Raw genomic sequence first — 19,776 nt, forward strand, 5'->3', positions numbered from 1 at the left:
ACCTCGCTCGGTTTGGTTTCAGAGTTTACAGAATCCTATCGAAGGTAAAACTCATATTTGATAACTATTTATTCCTAATTCGTTATTTATATTTTATTATCAAACATTGGATTTTAATTATTTATAGAGAAATACCTGTTACATATTTGTACGAGTAATCTATGGCGAATGATATATAGCTTCAATGTACCAATGTGAATGGTGATCCAGTCCATAAAACATTTCTGGATATCAGTAATGCTACGAGAATTAACGAGATTTTCAGTATTTCAGGCAATTCAAATACTTCGACGTATTTTTGATAGTTATTTTGGTAACTTCTGATAATAGCCCAGTGGAGCTACATGAGAGTTAACGTGTACTCAAATAACGTTCATCGCCACTATTTTTATGTTTTTTTGAATACAATGGAAATGCCATGGATCAAACCAGTCAGCTAGATGCAGTATTTCTTGACTTCCGAAATGCATTTAGTTGAGTAGCACACTGCGCTTGTTATTGAAACGGTAATTGTATGAGGTATCAAGGGAAATTTGTGACTGGATTGCGGATTTCTCGGTAGAGAAGACTCAGCATGTTATCTTGGATGGGGAATCATCGAAATATGTAAAAGTAACTTCACGTATGGCGCAGGGAAGTTATTGGACACCCTTGCTCTTCATGTTGTGTATTAAGTACCTGCTAGCTAGTATTATCGTACAGGATGTCGTATCTATAACAAAATACTGTGTGATTAAACGGCAAAATATTCAGTCAGACCTTGGTAAAGTTTAAATGCAAAGTCGTGCATTTTACAAAAATAAAAAAAAATAAAAAAATAAAAAAAAAAAAAAAAAAGTCCCGTGACTACAACATCAAAGATTCACAACTGGAATCGGTCAGTTCATAAAAGTACGAGAGTATAGTAGGTGGGAGGGAGATGAAATGGAAAGATCATAAAGCACCAGTTGAAGGTAAAAGCGGGAGCAGATTTGGATTAATTTATGGAATACTAGGGAAATGCAGTCAGTCTACAAAGGAAAGTGCTTACCAAATGCTGCTGCGATCCATCTGGGCCAGGAGCTAGGTGGTGAGGGTCTGAGTTGGCTAACAAACACATTTGTTACAGATTAAATTTTCAAGGGAACGAAGGGGATCAGAATTACAACTTAGTCCACAATGGACTTAAACAGGCAAACATTACAGAAGATAATTCAATTGCAACATCTTGCTTAAACTTTGAAAATGGTCATGCAGGATCGCCGACTGGAATTGCGTGAAATTGCTGAAGCTTGCCAGATGTCATCTGAAAGCGTATATCACTTTTTAACTGAAGAATTAGAAACGGAAAAATTACCTGCATGATGGGTGTCGCGAATCTTGACGCTGGATCAAAAGCACATGCACCGTCGCAGTGGAAAAATTACGCAACTAAGGTATGAACTGTGCCACACCCGCCTTATTCGCCTGATACGACTCCGTCAGACTTCCATCTCTTCCAAAAACTGAAAACTTTTCTTGTTGGACGAAGACGCACCTCGAAGAAACAATTGATAGGCGAAGTAATATTTTGCAGGCCTGGAGGAAACATTTTCGAGATGGGGTGAAGGCACTGGGACATCGCTGGACCAAGTGCATTAATCTCCAAGGGGACTACATTTTATAATAAAAAAGGTTTCCGCGATGTAAGTACATTTTTTTCTATTCCGTTCCGAAAACTTTACAAACCACCCTCGTATTAAAGGAGCACTCGATGCACACGTTCATCAAACTCTCCTCTTGAAATACGAAGTCACAAAGTTCAGAGAGACATTTGAATCTAAGACATGAGTAACACAAGTATCCGAACTAAACGATGTTGTCAGCTTAATCGGAGGTCACAGACTGGGGCAAGCCTACCTACCTCTTATCGGCTGTACAGTGTACCGGTGTCTCGGTGCGGTGGCGCTACGAAGCTGAGAGTTTGTGGTTTCGTCAGTGCCTCCAAGTCGTCGTTGTAAGCAGCGAAACATCGTTACCTTCTGTGGTATTGATGCGAGATGCAACAAAGTGTTGTCGTCAGTTCCTGTTCTAAATATGACACCACATATCTTTTTCGTCCGATCAGAACTACTTATGCGAGGAAATACTACGTTCGCAACTAAGTTGACAGTGATGTTTCGTGGCCATGTCAGACTCTCGGCTTTGAAGAGACGTAGAAGACAATCCGACTACAAATACCCAAAATACCTCTCATGTCATATAGAGCCCAAATAAACTTTGTGGGTGTGGTACCGTTCAAAGATCGCTCTGCTCTAACAGAGTCGGCATCTCGCATCAATACCACAGAAGATAGCGATGTCTCGCTGCTTACAACGACGAATTGGAGGCACTGACGAAACCACAATATATAGGGCTATTCGAAAAATAGGTTCCGATCGGTCGCGAAATGGAAACCACTGTGAAAAGCCGATGAAGTTTTGTATAGATGTGTTGCATGGCTCTCGAGTATGCCCGTCGATCGGACAAGGCACTCTTTTGAATTCTGAGAGCACAGTCAGCATTTAAAGATGCCTACAAAATAGGGTTTACCGCTAAGTATGAGCGCCTAGTCAGAGATTTCGCCTGATGTCGTGCAGCCCGCGCAACATTAACTGTCATACGTTTCCTTCTTCATGACAATTTTTGGCAGCACTCTGCAGGGGCAATGAAGATGTTGCTGCAGTGTTTTCGGTGGGAAGCGTTTCACCACCCACAACTCAGCCCGTGATTGGCGCGTACGGGGTTTCATATCTACTCATATGAATCGCAGACTCTGAAGACAACATTTGAGCACAGACGACGAGCTTTAAACGAGCGTAGAGAACTGGCGGAACGCACAGGGGTCTGCTTTCTATAACGAGGGACTAGAAAGTTGGAACAACAATGTGAGAAATGTTTAAGTCGGAGCTCCGACTACATAGAGAAGTAGCTGTAAGGTGTTTCTAAATTTTGGGAATAAAACATTTTTTATTTTCACAGTCGCTCCCATTTCGCGACCGGTCAGGACTTACTTTCCGAATAGCCCTCGTATACAGGGTGTTACAAAAAGGTACGGCCAAACTTTCGGGAAACATTCCTCACACACAAATAAAGAAAAGATGTTATGTGGACATGTGTCCGGAAACGCTTGATTTCCATGTTAGATTTTAGTTTCGTCAGTATGTGCTGTACTTCCTCGATTCACCGCCAGTTGGCCCAATTGAAGGAAGGTAATGCTGAATTGTGCAATCACGTCATCAACTCAGATTTTCTGTGAACGTTTGGGCAGGCATTGTTGGTGATGTCTTGATGGGCCCCATGTTCTTCCACCTACGCTCAATGGAGCACGTTATCATGATTTCATACGGGATACTCTACCTGTGCTGCTAGAACATGTGCCTTTACAAGTACGACACAACATGTGGTTCATGCACGATGGAGCTCCTGCGCATTTCAGCCGAAGTGTTCGTACGCTTCTCAACAACAGATTCGGTGACCGATGGATTGGTAGAGGCGGACCAATTCCATGGCCTCCACGCTCTCCTGACCTCAACCATTCCATGATTAATGTGATTTGAAGAGGAGTAATAAAATGAGCTCTAACATGGAAAGTAAGCGTTTCCGAACACATGTCCACATAACATATTTTCTTTCTTGGTGTGCGACGAATGTTTCCTGAAAGTTTGGCCGTACCTTTTTGTAACACCCTGTATATGTGCCATGTGTCTCTGTCATGGGCGGTCAGGCGCATTTTCTCTAGTGTTTCAGCAGATATTTGCAACTGCGTTCTTGCAATGAGTAGCTGCATTCAGCCCAATTAAATACTGCTCGTTACGTCCCTCATTGGTCTCCCAGTTTAGATAGCGTCGATTTCCTTCTCGTTACAAACAAAATGATTTTTAATTCCCAATTTTATGTACCCATTCGAGAGAACAGTTCCAAATTAGTTCGTGTGTTAAATATAGACAGAAAGCACGATGAATAACCTAGCACTCCAGCAGCGGATGAGCAGTGCTGCTGCATGGCGCAGCAGTCAGCACGGGTCAGTGATGTCCAGTAGCTTTTGGAGTACTGGTTATTCTTTGTGTTTTACCGTTCCTGTTAATAAATGTCGATAAAAGAAATGTCACAGTAGACTAATTTGGGAGCAATCTGTCGATGAGCAGGTAAAAATCAGATATAAATATCATTTACTTTGCAACAGGAAACAAATCGACGCTTCCTGCCGATTCTAGGGATAATGTGAATGACGCGAGGAGCAGTACTTCGTTGGGTTGCCTGGAGCTACACTTCGCAAAAACTAAACTACAAATATATATGAAGATGGTATCTGTTCTTTCGGACATGTCCGGACATTTACTTTGCAACAGGAAACAAATCGAAAGAACAGATACCATCTTCATATTTATAGGGTGGTCCATTGATCGTGACCGGGCCAAATATCTCACGAAATAAGCGTCAAAAGAAAAACCCACAAAGATCGAAACTTGTTTAGCTTGAAGGGGGAAACCAGATGGCGCTATGGTTGGCCCGCTAGATGGCGCTGCTATAGGTTAAACGGATATCAACCGCGTTTTTTAAAAATAGAAACCCCCATTTTTATTACATATTCGTGTAGTACGTAAAGAAATAGGAATGTTTTAGTTGGACCACTTTTTTCGCTTTTTGATACATGGCGCTGTAATAGTCACAACAATATGGCTCACAATTTTAGACGAACAGTTGGTAACAGGTAGGTTTTTTAAATTAAAATACAGAACGTAGGTACGTTTGAACATTTTATTTCGATTGTTCCAATGCGATGCACGTACCTTTGTGAACTTATCATTTCTGAGAACCCATCTGTTACAGCGTGATTACCTGTAAATACCACATTAATGCAATAAATGCTTAATATGATGTCCGTCAACCTCAATGAATTTGACAATATGTGTAATAACATTCCTCTCAACAGCGAGTAGTTCGCCTTCTGTAACGTTCGCACATGAATTGACAGTGCGCTGACGCATGTTGTCAGGCGTTGTCGGTGGATCACAATGGCAAATATCCTTCAACTTTCCCCACAAAAAGAAATCCTGGGACGTCAGATCCGGCAAACGTGAAGGCCATGGTATGGTGCTTCGATGACAAATCCACCTATCACGAAATATGCTATTCAATACCGTTTCAACCGCACGCGAGCTGTGTGCCGGACATCCATCATGTTAGAAGTACATCGCCATTCTGTCATGCAGTGAAACATCTTGTAGTAACATCGGTAGAACATTACGTAGGAAATAAGAATACATTGCACCATTTTGATTACCATCGATAAAATGGGGGCCAATTATCCTTCCTCCCATAATGCCGCACCATACATTAACCTGCCAAGGTCGCTGATGTTCCACTTGTCGTAGCCATCGTGGATTTTCCGTTGCCCAATAGTGCATATTATGCCGATTTACGTTACCGCTGTTGGTGAATGACACTTCGTCGCTAAACAGAGCACTTGCAAAAAATCTGTCATCGTTCCATAATTTCTATTGTGCCCAGTGGCAGAACTGTACACGACGTTCAAAGTCGTCGCCATGCAATTCCTGGTGCATAGAAATATGGTACGGGTGCAATCGATGTTGATGTCGCATTCTCAACACCGACGTTTTTGAGATTACCGATTCTCGCGCAATTTGTCTGCTACTGATGTGCGGATTAGCCGCGACAGCAGCTAAAACACCTACTTGGGCATTATCATTTGTTGCAGGTCGTGGTTGACGTTTCACATGTGGCTGAACACTTCCTGTTTCCTTAAATAACATAACTATCCGGCGAACGGTCCGGACACTTGAATGACGTCGTCCAGGATACCGAGCAGCATACATAGCACACACCCGTTAGGCATTTTGATCACAATAGCCACACATCAACACGATATCCACCTTTTCCGCAATTGGTAAACGGTCCATTTTAACACGGGTAATGTATCACGAAGCAAATACCGTCTGCATTGGTGGAACGTTACGTGATACCACGTACTACTACGTTTGTGACTATTACAGCGCCATCTATCACAAAACGAAATAAGTAGTCCAAGTAAAACATTCATATTTCTATACGTATTACACGAATATGTAATAAAAAATTGGGTTTCCTATTTAAAAAAGCAGTTGATATCCGTTTGACCTATGGTAGCGCCATCTAGCGGGCCAACCATAGCGCCATCTGGTTTCCCCCTTCAAGCTAGACGAGTTTCGTTCTTTGTAATTTTTTCGTTTGATGCTTATTTCGTGAGATATTTGGCCCGGTCACTATCAATTGACCACCCTGTATACAGTTGGGGCTCACCGGCCGTTCGACCATCTTTTTCTGTGCGGATGCACAAACAGTGCCGAAAGACTTACGGGAATCGGCAAAAAGATGCGAGTAATGAGTACAACGGGCAGGGTCACTATGAATATAGTGCGGGACAATAATTTGGGAATGTAGGTCTCACGGGAGGCGTGCCAGAGGTAAGTCCATGTAGTAGCACTGTCCTCTGTGTCCTCGGTGGCTCAGATGGATAGAGCGTCCGACATACAAGCAGGAGATCCCGGGTTTGAGTCCCGGTCGGGGCACACATTTTCCACTGTCCCCGTTGACTTACATCAACGCCTGTATGCAGCTAGGGATATTCGTGTATTTGTATTTTGAAACTACAAATGTCTGTTGGAACAACAGAGATAAAGCATCTGACGACTCTTAGAAGAGACATCAGTATATATATTTCAAATGGGAGTTACAGACTTTCAGGGAAGACGGAGAAGGGTAAAGGTATGAATGTGAGCTAAGGGACTCTGGTTCGGAAAAGACCGAGTTAAAAATTGCAAGCGGCGTTCTGATACACAGCGGAATACCGTACAAGTACTGGTACTGTCTAGGATTTTAGGGTAGCCAGTTCCAGAAAGCATTTAGGTGTAGAGGTTGGGGTAATAATGCCATAATCCAGTGCAGATGGTTTACTGCGTACGGATATGAGCAGTCCTGGTGTACAATGTCTGTACTGTAGTAGACTGCAGACTGCGTTTGTACGTTGAAGTGTTAACGTCGATCAGCCCAAACCAGATGAAGATGCACTCAGTGTCTGAACTTGTAGACTCCATTTTCGTTTATGGGCAAGAAAATGGGAGTAGCAAACAAGCGAAAAGGTTCTGCAGGATCAATTACCCGCGTAGAAGGCATATGGCTCACACCACGTGTGCAAGACTGTACACCGATTAAGTGAAACAGGCCATTTTTTACCACAGTACATCGACCGAAGAGGATGGCCAACTACATAAAGCCACGACTTTGAAGATACTGAGCTTGTTCAGTGCTTGAGGTGCCTGCACTCGATCGACCCTTAAATAAATATTACGCAGAGTAACGTATGGCTAGTATTACGGAAAATGCAGCTAAACTCCTATCATCAACACGAAGTGCATGCTTTGACTCCTGCTGACTTCCAACCTACTGTCGTGTTCAGATAATGGTTCCTGCAGCGCCTTACAGCTCATCATCACTTTCCTGCGTATGTACTTTACACGGGTGAAGTTTGTTTCACCAGAGAGGCAATCCTAAATAGTCGCAATAGCAAATTTTGGCTGATGAGAATCCTCACGCTACAGTTTTCAAGAGCAATGAGCCCGGATCGTCTGTCGATTTGTGGGCAGGCATAGTCAGTGATTACGTTCTAGGCCGGTCTCTTTTTCCTCCCCACTTCACTGCACTAGTTTACACAGATGAACACCGAAACTAAACATTACCTGAAAACAGGATAGGCAGAGGACATCCTGTGTCGTGACCAGCACGTTCACCGGATCTCGCGCTTTTGATTTCTTCTTCTGGGGCCGTGTGAGAAGTCTTGTGTACCAGAAGTCTGTCCAGACTGAAGAGGAGCCCCTGGCAAGAATTCTCGCGCCTGCGACACTATTCAAACGACATCTGCCATATTAGAAAGGTTTCGACAGAACGTTTTGCGAATATGCCACGTCTGCATTAACGTTGGGAGCACTATTTTGAACACATGTTGTAAATGTAGCAGGTAAATGTAATTCGTTATTACTGTACCGTAGACTTAGGATTTTCGGTCTCTCTGACATCAGATTATTAGTCCATCAACAGGGGACATTATCTGAGGGCACTGGGGAACATTCAATGAGAATTCTGTACGCTTTGATCATGATTTTGAAGCTGGGGTCCTTAGTTGGAAAGCGGCGAGGGGCTAAGGAGGATCTTGAGTAGATTTTCGCATATACCTGTCGACTCGTCCGTTTCCACAGTAGCATCCCTCTTCTCAGATTGAAACGTCCACCCTTCTTCATCAGCACTGACAGTGTGTGACGTCATCAATGAATCACCCTGCATACACTCTAAGTAGGGTCAAATGGTTCAAATGGCTCTGAGCACTATGGGACTCAACTGCTGTGGTCATAAGTCCCCTAGAACTTAGAACTACTTAAACCTAACTAACCTAAGGACATCACACACATCCATGCCCGAGGCAGGATTCGAACCTGCGACCGTAGCGGTCGTGCGGTTCCAGACTGTAGCGCCTTTAACCGCTCGGCCACTTTGGCCGGCCACTCTAAGTAGGAAAAGAACGAAGCACCACGAAGGAATCATCCGGAGTGGACGGAAATCGACACATGTGGTGTGTATTTACAGGCGAACAAACAGTCTCATATAAATTAGATCATTTATTCAAGAAAAACAGCTTCACAAACTGAGCAAGTCAATGAGGCGCCGATCCACCTCTGGCCCTTAAGCAAGCAGTTATTCGGCTTGAGTGTTGGAGGGCCTTCTGAGGGATATGGTGCCAAATTTTTGAAATGACGAGTCAGATCGTCAAAATCCCGAGCGGGTCGGGGAGTCCTGCCTACAGTGCTCCAAACTTTCTCAGTTGCGGAGAGGTTCGACTAACATGCTGACCAAACTAGAGTCTGGCAAGCACGAAAACAACCAGTTGAGATTTCCGGCGTGTGCGGGCCAGGATAATCTTGCTGAACTGTAAGCTACATGGCTTGCCATGAAGTCGTCTTGTGGCGCCTTCCAGAATTATAAACTCATATAACACGTAGTGTAACAGTACATCTCAAGCCGTGTGAGATAAAGAGAGTAGAACTTGGGGGGAGGGGGAGGGGTGGAAGGAGAGAACGTTGTGGGGGAAGGAGAGGAAGAATAAATGTATAGCTAAAAATAGTCCAGTCACGATTTGACTTACTAAACGTGATCCTAATAAAGACCCAAAATTTCATCATAATGAAATATTTGTTGGTGCAGGGAGTACATACGAAGTACTATTTTAGTACAGACAAAAATTATTCTTGGGAGATTATCCGTCACACCTATATAAAAATAAAAAATGTTACTTCGTGCCATGCACCGACAAACGTCAAAAAAGATAACTTCTTGTGACGCTTCACAAAAGTTGTAAACTAAATGTATAAAACACCGAGAGTAGTCCTAAATCCCAAACCACAAAATATGAGACACAGCCAGTTGAAATTAGAGACGGGCAGGGAGAGGGGGGGGGGGGGGGTGAGGAATGAGAGGAAGGGAGTAGGGACATGGTGATGTATTGCACAGAATTTAGAAGGAAACAGTACTGTTTACCCGAATCAAACACTGGTGCCACACAGCCACGCTCATAACAAATTCTAAAAAATATCGACATACCATTTTCTGTAGGAGCGAATCTGTTCATTCAAGGTTCCATGTTGGTTAGCACTAAAATACTCATATATATCAACTTCTTCCAAAGTACCTAAGTTAGGCCTTTTCGCTGTACGTTTACCTAACCAAGCATCTGATCTCTAAGATTACAACTCGTCAGGTTAAAAAGTCACGCTCTATTAACACTATCACAGCATCCACAAGTGATTTTATATACTCCCAACTACACTCCTGGAAATCGAAAAAAGAACACATTGACACCGGTGTGTCAGACCCACCATACTTGCTCCGGACACTGCGAGAGGGCTGTACAAGCAATGATCACACGCACGGCACAGCGGACACACCAGGAACCGCGGTGTTGGCCGTCGAATGGCACTAGCTGCGCAGCATTTGTGCACCGCCGCCGTCAGTGTCAGCCAGTTTGCCGTGGCATACGGAGCTCCATCGCAGTCTTTAACACTGGTAGCATGCCGCGACAGCGTGGACGTGAACCGTATGTGCAGTTGACGGACTTTGAGCGAGGGCGTATAGTGGGCATGCGGGAGGCCGGGTGGACGTACCGCCGAATTGCTCAACACGTGGGGCGTGAGGTCTCCACAGTACATCGATGTTGTCGCCAGTGGTCGGCGGAAGGTGCACGTGCCCGTCGACCTGGGACCGGACCGCAGCGACGCACGGATGCACGCCAAGACCGTAGGATCCTACGCAGTACCGTAGGGGACCGCACCGCCACTTCCCAGCAAATTAGGGACACTGTTGCTCCTGGGGTATCGGCGAGGACCATTCGCAACCGTCTCCATGAAGCTGGGCTACGGTCCCGCACACCGTTAGGCCGTCTTCCGCTCACGCCCCAACATCGTGCAGCCCGCCTCCAGTGGTGTCGCGACAGGCGTGAATGGAGGGACGAATGGAGACGTGTCGTCTTCAGCGATGAGAGTCGCTTCTGCCTTGGTGCCAATGATGGTCGTATGCGTGTTTGGCGCCGTGCAGGTGAGCGCCACAATCAGGACTGCATACGACCGAGGCACACAGGGCCAACACCCGGCATCATGGTGTGGGGAGCGATCTCCTACACTGGCCGTACACCACTGGTGATCGTCGAGGGGACACTGAATAGTGCACGGTACATCCAAACCGTCATCGAACCCATCGTTCTACCATTCCTAGACCGGCCAGGGAACTTGCTGTTCCAACAGGACAATGCACGTCCGCATGTATCCCGTGCCACCCAACGTGCTCTAGAAGGTGTAAGTCAACTACCCTGGCCAGCAAGATCTCCGGGTCTGTCCCCCATTGAGCATGTTTGGGACTGGATGAAGCGTCGTCTCACGCGGTCTGCACGTCCAGCACGAACGCTGGTCCAACTGAGGCGCCAGGTGGAAATGGCATGGCAAGCCGTTCCACAGGACTACATCCAGCATCTCTACGATCGTCTCCATGGGAGAACAGCAGCCTGCATTGCTGCGAAAGGTGGATATACACTGTACTAGTGCCGACATTGTGCATGCTCTGTTGCCTGTGTCTATGTGCCTGTGTTTCTGTCAGTGTGATCATGTGATGTATCTGACCCCAGGAATGTGTCAATAAAGATTCCCCTTCCTGGGACAATGAATTCACGGTGTTCTTATTTCAATTTCCAGGAGTGTATGTAAATTTATTCTACTTGTTGTCAACAAGTGTACGCAAAATTGGCGTAAGTTCTTGAGCGTCTGGAAGCCAATTTACATATTGGCTTTTAAATGTATTGGCGATTCGTTCACAGAAATACCATGTATAGGATATAGATGAAAATGTAGGTGGAAAACGATTTTTTCCTTCCATTTAAAACCGATTCACAAATGCTGCGTTCTCACGTTCAGTAAAACCGTTCTTCAGACTCATTTGTGTGACTATATCAATTTCTTGCTGAGTTTAAGTCAAGTTTAGCTAACTTATTGAAACAGACTGGAAGAATCCACGCTTATGACCCCTTGGGTGGCAAGAGTCCACATTCATAATTATATCTGTAGTGGATGGTTTTCTGAAAATATCCAAACAAAAATCTGTAGACTGTACAGTAGTATTCAGGCCTAAGTAGTTGGGACTTCTGTATGATTCCAGCCCTACAGTGACGCATGTTTTTGAGTACAACAGATTGAAGGAGCCTGCTAAGTCGATCACGCTTGATTCTCTTCATCTAAGTGCAAGAAAAGTACTAAATGCCTACGATACCAACTTTCATTATCAGACACTTACCAAGTATATGCAAGGAATTTCTATCGTTAATAAAAATATCGGCAAAAGGCCAGAAATGCAGCAACCCATTGCCAGGCCGTCTTTTTGAAGATAAGTCATACTGCTAAAAGTAATACAGTTGAAGGTTGGTGCTATACGCAACAAACCTAACAGTTCAATAATTTCCGCTACTGCAAGTTTCAGATGCTTAAGAGAATTCAATCTTACGACCTCTAAATTCTATTCAGTTGGAACATTGTTATACAAATTGGTTGCATAAAGGGACATCACTACTGCCTCAATTTGGAATCTTATTTTATCTTACGAACATCACCATCTCATAACTATTTTTTATGTACCAGGTTTCCTCAAAAGCGAATGCAGCTTTTATCTTAACATAGCAAAAACCGTTAATTTTGTAATTTGGACTTTGGCATTCATCCACAACTTTACATATTGGTAAGTCACTCTTACACAGCTTTATATGTGACCGAACAACTGGTAGTTTTGCATTCATAGGTATCTGGCTGCGTGTAGCATCCTAGGATGCAAAATGAAAGTTCAAACCATTCACACATGTCTTCAACTGAGTAAAGAACTTGATGAGAGGGTTACTTATAACTTGCGCTATGTCATTAGCACGAAAAAATAAACAATGTCTTACGTACGTAATCAGCGTCTGATATATGGACGGTATTGCTATCTTTATCTGCTTTTGGGATAACTATCTTATTTTCAAGCAAATTTTTCATTGAAGTGTTTTACGATGGGGGAGAGAGAACTTAAGATTTAACCTGTACGAACAGGTTTTCAGTAGACATAGTGACCTTGTCTTGTCCACAGTTCTAGTATTTATCTTTGTGCAAAGACTGAAGTTTAGGCTTTTCGTAACAAATAATTTTCATCGAGAGAAGTTGTAAAACTGTAACGATGGCATCAGGGAGGAATTCATGGTTTGGCCGTCAGCTGATACGCTGTAGCTGTCAATCGAGATGCTCAGTCACATGTGGAAACGTCTTTGTAAGACACAAGTCAAGTAACAACCATAGAAAATTATTACGTTTCTCCCTAAAGACATAAGCAACCAAGATTACCGAGCAGTCTTCAGTGTTTCTGCAATCGGCTACGTACAGAAGGAATGTTCTGGGAGAAAGCTAGTTGTGTAATCCGTGGAACAAATGTGTAATATGATTTCTGACGTTGAGAATTGTAAGAAATTTGTTCCACTGTGTAAAAAATCTATATTTTCTCAAAACGATCAGAACATTTTAAGGCTGATCTTGTTATTGGTTTTCCTCCAGTTAATGAAAGCTACACATCAAGTGTACCTCTTGCGAAACCACGTCTGGTGAGAGCAGTGTGTAGAGAAGGAAAACCATTCATTTGCTAACGATATGGAAATTAAATACTTCTTTTAAAAATAATCTTAACTCTTGCATTATTGATTTTTCTGTACCTTTAGAATTTTGATCGACGTTGGATTCTCTGCTTTCCTGTATGTTTCTCACTCATATAGTCAGACAAATGGAGGGTGCCTTTCTGACAGATGCAAGGAGACGCTATGGGAAGGCATCGCTCCAGAGAAAAATAATTAGCGTAGTTTATTTGCAAATTCACTAGTGCTCAATAAGTTTCTGAAGTACTATTACTACCTATGCTTGCCACATTTATGTTATTTGTCATTTTGTTTTCGTGTTATAGTTGCATCGGTTGCAAGAACTGCAAGACTGGTGACTAGAGGTGTATTGGAAAATTGTCAAATGATACGCAATGAAAACTGCACACGTCGATGATTTCAGAAAAAATAACGGATTATTATTTGCAATACCTGGAATTTTAAAACTACTTACGAACTTTAGAAGGAACACGCATTCAAATTATTTCTCCTGCTCATTTTGGCCCAGTGTTCAAAACCACAAACAGCATGCTGTAAAGTGATTAAGGACTGTTTGATGCCAATGACAAGTTTACGTACTGACTACTTGCCTATGTGTCACCTCTGAAATTTTTAGATGTGATTATGACTGCAAGGACGAAACCAGTTATCAGTTTTATTAAAGCTGAATGTCACCAAGACACTGACGTTTATAATATATAAAACCATATACAATAATGTTGCTCTCAATAAAATACTTTGGGGTATCTCATCGCTTGGTCAACATCTAAAATTATGTGACGTTTCAAGCACTGCTGCAGACGGCGTTCCGCAGGGCCTTGCAACGTCTGAGAAGCTACACATCGTCAATGTAGTCGTAAACCCTTACGAATTTTATTGCTTGTGCCATCAGTTGCGGAATCCAATTCTTGCAGATAATGTTAGTGGTCGCGCAACGTAAAGCTGTAATGGAAGGTATATGTTTCCAGCATTTATGAGACGGAAGAAGGGAAATTTCTTATGCCACTGCTTAGGCAGGCTCTAAAATAGATATAACTTTTGTTATTCTAAAATATGAGGCCTGTCTTCTCTTACCCAGTTTGTTAAAGCATAACACCAACAAAAAATACTTCATCACTCTGTTATCACGAGCACAAAAACTGTAGACTGTGATTTCGGTGCGGTGTATTCTAAAACGGAAATACTATCTACAAAATTCTTTAGATGTCGTGGACCATGCTGTTAAATGTATTTGTTTACTCCATAATTTAATAACTATTATATTTTATAATTTAATAGCTATCCGACATTGTCTTAGACGGAAAAACCCCAAAATCCGATGAATATGGCACTAGAAGACCAAATCAGATAGCCGGACATTTTCACGAACCCTTCGGATCTTACTTTACTGGAATCCTAATTAGTAATTATAGCTATTTCTGCGAAAACAAACTGTCATATATGCGTTCTCTTTAACTTAACTAATTCAAAAGTTTTACCAAAGCGAAAGAACTACGCTGCCTTTTCTCTTTGTGGTCCGCCAACGTAGCTTGGTAAGGAGCCCACTATAGCCATAAAGCGCCTCGACTCCATACTGAATACTAGCGATGAAAACTCCGATAAGATTTTCAATAATCCCTGTTTGACTCGGAGACTGTGACTGTATTTCACAAAGTCCCTAAATTTTCTTCATATTCCGAAATTATACTCTCCCAATCGTTTTTACAATGAAAAAGTTTTGGCTGTGGTCTAAACTGAACTTGGGTCCTTTGTATACAGTGGTATAGGCTAACAAGTGAGCTAAGAAAGCAGAAATGCTTGCAGACAGACATAAATGACATTTACATAAATTATGGGCACATTTTTCTATTATTCCTTTTTCCAATAATGCCAAAGTCGCTACATAACAGAGTTGTCAGTGAATTAATCGAAGTGTTCTTGCATTTACTTCGCGTTAAGCTCCAAGCTTCAAGGTGCGTGCTGTTCAGTGCGTGTCACTTCTGTCTGTCACGTCAGACACTGTGGGAACACGTTCTGTTTATCTAGCTCTTTACACAAAATTAATTCAGGTGACCTCGATCGATGCAAACCATTAACGATATTGGGATTTGCCGGGCACATTGTGAGGGTTGCGCGTTAGTACGGCCACTGAGGTCGGTCACAAAGGACAATTCTAGCTGAGAGGAGCACAGGCTGTGACGACTGTTCTTGTGATAAGCTGTGTGGTTAGTGGAGCGGAAGTCTCACCAGTGCATTCAGTGGTTGAGTTACTGTGCACGATCTGAGACAGAGACACGCGTGTGACTCACACAAGACGAAATACAAGGGAGTATAAGCTCTGGTGTCTCAGGAGCGGCGTCCAGATACATTCCTTCTAGATTCAGTGTAGAGATGAGTCCCTGTAGTTTGAGAAACGCAGTTCGCCCCATATCTCTGTTGTTCCAAATGTGCGGCTTGGCTCCGATTGTCAGAGATAATACAAATTCTACGTCAACAAGTCGCAGATCGTCATTAACGAGAATGACAGTTGTTGTCATCCCTTTAACATGGCTTACCTGTATCTTGGCTGCTGGTCTTTATTTCAGTTATGTCGAAATACACACAAAAGTCCCTCCAGGCTCTCCGCCGACAATATATGTCATAAATGTCTTATTTCCTTTACTGAATTGGTTAGAACCGCTTACAGCTATATGCACTTGCCTCTTTACTCGTTATAAAATTATAGACGAAATCTATGAACTCTTGGAGCAAGCAGACACATTGCTCGCCAACCGGGAACGTTATAACATTACGAAAATTGGAAACAAAACGCATTTTGTATCAATTCTTCTGTTGCTTACCGTCCTGGTTTACACTGGTGGGTGCCTCATAGTAGCAACAGCATACATGTTGATACACCAACCGGCGGAAGCTGTCTTCATATACATCCAAGGATTCGTAATGGTATGGCGCTTGCAGTTCCTTGGCATCGTCCTGGTACTTCGACACAGGATGGGCATCGTGTGTGGGCAGCTGCTGAGGAGTACCCGGCCGCCGGCGGGCAGCGAGGCTGAGCTGGAGGAGCTGGCAACGCGCGCAGGACAGCCGGGTGAGACAAGAAAGGTGGAGGCGGTGGGGGCAGAGGTGCGGCGGCTGCAGCTCGCCAGGATGGCCCTCCACCGCTGCGCCCGCCTCTGCACTCTTCACTTCGGACCCGCATTGTTTCTGGCGGTCTTTGGCGACCTCGTCGCCATACCTTGCCTCACTTATTCCTTGCTAAACATATCGAGTACATCCAGTGTTATGCTAGTGTTGACGTGCTTTTGGCTAGCAGTCGTGCTGTGTCGCCACCTGCTGGTCTGCTGGGTGTGTTCCTCGGCGGCCGATCGAGCCGTCAGAGCTGGCCTCGTGATGTCCAGGCTGCAGCCGATGTTGCACCCAGGAGCGGTTGTGGAGGTCCTTCGGCTCCCGGTTGACACAATGCGCTTCTCCTCCATGGGCTTTTTTGATATCAATCTCCACTTGTTCATGTCAACTGTTAGCGCTGCTGTGGCCTATCTTACAATATTTGTCGAATTTCACAGATACAGGAGTATGTAGGAAACTATACGCGTCTAGAATTATTTAACTGTAGAGGCAGTTTACCAATACAGCAAGTGCTAAACGCCTCCTGCTGTCAGGAGCCGCACATCGCACTGTCTATCTTACTGCTGAGAGATTAACTGTTAGCAACGTTGAAATGGTAATAACAGCTTTGTCTAGGACTGATGTAATTATTATAACAGTATCTAGAATTATGCACCCTTGAAAAATTCATTGACTTCATTATCTTTCATTAAACTAAAATATAATTATTACATTTTTTTTTTTTTTTTTTTTTTTTTTTTTGCTTCTGCGCATTACTACGAATTCACACCAGAGTATTATAGACGAAGATTATTTGCTTCACATTGTTAACAAAACTTGCCTTAAAGTCGATGACGATGTAACCTCGTAACAAACAACGTAAATCATTCAGGAAAATAGTGACATAACCAGAATACACCCGAAGTCTGATATCTATTCTTTTCAGTTAAGTTTAGTGGTAACATGGCTCACCTAGTCCACGTTATTCTAACTATATTATGTTCCTGACATTAATTTTGAATTCAAAGTGTTTCTTTACAGTATATTTCATTACTATGTTTGATCGTATTCCTGTGAAACCAGGGTTGTCATACTCCCCTGCCAAACGTCGTAGTGTTACGTTTCCACACACGACTACCATTTGTTCGCAATACTCTGAAGCAGAGTTACCCAACTGTTAATCGCCAGAATTTGGCTGAGATCGGTCGACTTCGTCCCACTACTGGCTTGTGCGCCACCACTGCCAGCATTGGCCATCTACATGTACCATTATCGTTATGAAGTGATTGTTATACTCTAAAAAAACAGTAGGTAGCTTGAAGTGGCAGCACTGCGAGAGAAAAGTGCAGTTTGTTTCCCCCCCACCTCCCACCCCACCCTGCACAACCACTCTTCCCTCGGCTGACATTGTGCTGTGAGTCAGTGGGCGGACCTTGCTTCCACCAGTAACTGCCACTTCCCCCATATCCCCCTCAAACTCCGCCCCTGCCACCACCCGCCCCGAGAATTCTTCAGAACGTCTGGATCAGATTTTCCCAATCGTTAGGTAACGACATTTTACTGAATGTCTCTTTACTACAGAGTGATTCACGAAATTTTGTTCTGTCCGGAGGTCTAGGTCTAACGTCCCAAGTACAAAACACGATGAATTTTACTTTTCGACATGAGATGTGATAATTCAGAATCAGACAGTCTGTACATGCCAGTATGTCCATTGGCAGACCATTGTCAGTTCTGTTAGATGGTAGTTTAAGTGAAGGCAAAAAGTAGTTACAGTAAATGCAAGAGAAAAAGGATCTCGGTCACTTGGCCCATCTCACAGCATACTCAGCCAAAGTAGGCTTATTAGTCAATAGTGATTTCTCTGTGTTATGTGGACAAAACTAGCAGTAATCGACAGTGGTGTGTAATTTTAGTGTCTTGAATAATGTTAGTTGTTTGTTGTTGCGGTCTTCAGTCCAGAGACTGGTTTGATGCAGCTCTCCATGCTACTCTATCCTGTGCAAGCTTCTTCACCTCCCAGTACCTACTGCAACCTACATCGTTCTGAATCTGCTTAGTGTATTCATCTCTTGGACTCCCTCTACGATTTTTACCCTCCACGCTGCCCTCCAATACTAAATTGGTAAGTCTTAGATGCCCCAAAACATGTCCTACCAACCGATCCCTTCTTCTAGTCAAGTTGCGCCACAAATTTCTCTTCTCCCCAATTCTTTTCATTACCTCCTCATTAGTTATGTGATCTTTCAATCTAATCTTCAGCATTCTTCTGTCGCACCACATTTCGAAAGCTTCTATTCTCGTATTGTCTAAACTATTTATAGTCCATGTTTCACTTCCATACATGGCTACACTCCAAACAAATACTTTCAGAAACGACTTCCTGACACTTAAATCTATACTCGATGTTAATAAATTTCTCTTCTTCAGAAACTCTTTCCTTGCCATTGCCAGTCTACCATCATTGGTTATTTTCCTCCCCAAGCAGCAAACTCCTTCACTACTTTAAGTTAATCTAATTGCGTCAGCATCACGTAACTCGACTACATTCCATTATCCTTGTTTTGCTTTTGCTGATGTTCATCTTATACCCTCCTTTCAAGACACTGTCCATTCCATTCAACTGCTCTTCCAGGTCCTTTGGTTCAAAAAATGGCTCTGAGCACTATGGGACTCAACTGCTGAGGTCATTAGTCCCCTAGAACTTAGAACTAGTTAAACCTAACTAACCTAAGGACATCACAAACATCCATGCCCGAGGCAGGATTCGAACCTGCGACCGTAGCGGTCTTGCGGTTGCAGACTGCAGCGCCTTCAACCGCACGGCCACTTCGGCCGGCAGGTCCTTTGGTGTCTCTGATAGAATTACAATGTCATCGGCGAACCTCAAAGTTTTTATTTCTTCTCCATGGATTTAAATTCCTACTCCGAAGTTTTCTTTTGTTTCCTTTACTACCTGCTCAATATACAGATTGAATAACATCCAGGATAGGCTACAACCCTGTCTCATTCCCTTCCCAACCACTGCTTCCCTTTCATGCCCCCCGACTCTTACAACTGCCATCTGGTTTCTGTACAAATTGTAAATAACCTTTCGCTCCCTGTATTTTACCCCTGCCACCTTCAGAATTTGAAAGAAATATTCCAGTCAACATTGTCAAATCTTTCTGTAAATCTACAAATGCTAGAAACGTAGGTTTACCTTTCGTTAATATAACTTTAATATAAGTCGTAGGGTCAGTATTGCCTCACTTGTTCCAACATTTCTACGGAATCCAAACTGATCTTCCCCGAGTTCGGCTACTACCAGTTTTTCCATTCGTCTGTAAAGAATTCGTGTTAGTATTTTGCAGCCGTGACTTATTAAACTGGTAGTTCGGTAATTTTCACATCTGTCAACACCTGCTTTCTGTGGGACTGGAATTATTATATTC

General features: G+C 43.3%; 1 pseudogene; it reads left to right on the forward strand.

Annotated features, from left to right (window-relative positions):
* The first annotated feature begins 12,792 nt into the window (after window positions 1–12,792).
* Window positions 12,793–13,482, forward strand: LOC124611885 (annotated as a pseudogene).
* The last annotated feature ends 6,294 nt before the right edge of the window (window positions 13,483–19,776 follow it).

This window comes from Schistocerca americana, chromosome 1, assembly GCF_021461395.2.
Source record: "Schistocerca americana isolate TAMUIC-IGC-003095 chromosome 1, iqSchAmer2.1, whole genome shotgun sequence".
Lineage (NCBI taxonomy): Eukaryota > Metazoa > Arthropoda > Insecta > Orthoptera > Acrididae > Schistocerca > Schistocerca americana.